The 1274-nt window shown below is 42.2% G+C and overlaps 1 pseudogene; it reads right to left on the bottom strand.

The window, feature by feature from the left end:
- Positions 1-283: 283 nt before the first annotated feature.
- On the bottom strand, positions 284-401 carry LOC126177554 (5S ribosomal RNA; annotated as a pseudogene).
- Between the last annotated feature and the right edge of the window lie 873 nt (positions 402-1274).

Here is a 1274-nt window from a genome sequence, read left to right as displayed (position 1 = left end):
CACATTAACTGCAATCAAACTGTCATTGTCGTACAAATAATAATCGCTATACTCCACAATTTTCGGGTGTGTAAATTAAAAGCACTCCGTCTTCAGGCCACAAGTGGCCCGCCGGGACCATCCGACCGCCGTGTCAGCTTCAGCTGAGGATGTGAGTAGGAGGGGCGTGACGTCACCACACCATTCTCCTGGTCGTTATGATGGTTTTCTGTGGCCGGAGCCGCTACTATTCGGTCGAGTGGCTCCTCAATTGGCATCACGAGGCTGAGTGCACCTCGAAAAATGGCAACAGCGCATGGCGGCCCGGATGGTCCCCCATCCAAACGCCGGCCACGCCCGACAGTGCTTAACTTCGGTGATCTGATGGGAACCGGAGTATCCACTGCGGCAAGGCCGTTGCCTGTGCAAAATTAACTGTACTCTAAATTGTAGCACTGGACGTGCGGGTAAGTGACGATTAATCAGCACAAATGCAGAATTTCAGTACAGGATCTGAAGGAGCAGATTTGTACCAATAACGGACGCAACTACAAAAAGATATTGTAAGATCGTCGGAGTTTTCTGAAACTTGAGAATATACACTTTCACCATCATTTCTACCGAAGCAAGTTTTGGATACAGCAACAGTTACAAGGAGGACCAACATTCTTACGTGGAAAAGATTACCAGTTATTTCACAGAAAGTACCCTCAGCTGTGAAGAAAAGAGAGAAACGAATTTGAAATTGAACAACTCAATAAGCTGTATATTCATGTACTAACATAAAAAATTTTGCACATTAATGTATCTGAAAGTAAAGCAAATGAAAAACCCATTTCTCCTTCAATGTATGTAATGGTACAAATATTAAGTTATACAGCTTACTGTGGAAAGTAGAAGGCAAAATTAATTTGTGAAGCTCTCGGTAAAAGGGTTTCCTCGCCTCCTAAGTTAAAGCGTTGGATTCTAACTTAAATCATCAACTACAGGCACTTTTAGAGCTTCAATGTTCTGACGGAGAACTTCGTAGAGAAAGATCTCTTGCGTAACCTTGCAGGAATCAAACACATGAAACACGCGCACAGGTGTTTTTGATAAAATGATCTTTAAATACGGAGGTTCGACTGGAATCATCTTGAAAAAATTTCAAAACGGTTGTTCTGGAATCAGTGTCAAGATACTCAAAACTGAAATTGAACTCAGGAAGTCAAGGAACTTCTCGGTTTTGTTCAACATACTGTGAGAGAAGCTTAAAAGTGGACAGTAATAAACTGTTGGCGTTAAATAACATTGTT

The sequence above is a fragment of the Schistocerca cancellata genome, chromosome 3 (assembly GCF_023864275.1).
Source record: "Schistocerca cancellata isolate TAMUIC-IGC-003103 chromosome 3, iqSchCanc2.1, whole genome shotgun sequence".
Taxonomy (NCBI): Eukaryota; Metazoa; Arthropoda; class Insecta; order Orthoptera; family Acrididae; genus Schistocerca; species Schistocerca cancellata.
Note: the sequence above shows the minus strand (reverse complement) of the source record. Positions and strands in the feature narration are given on the sequence as shown.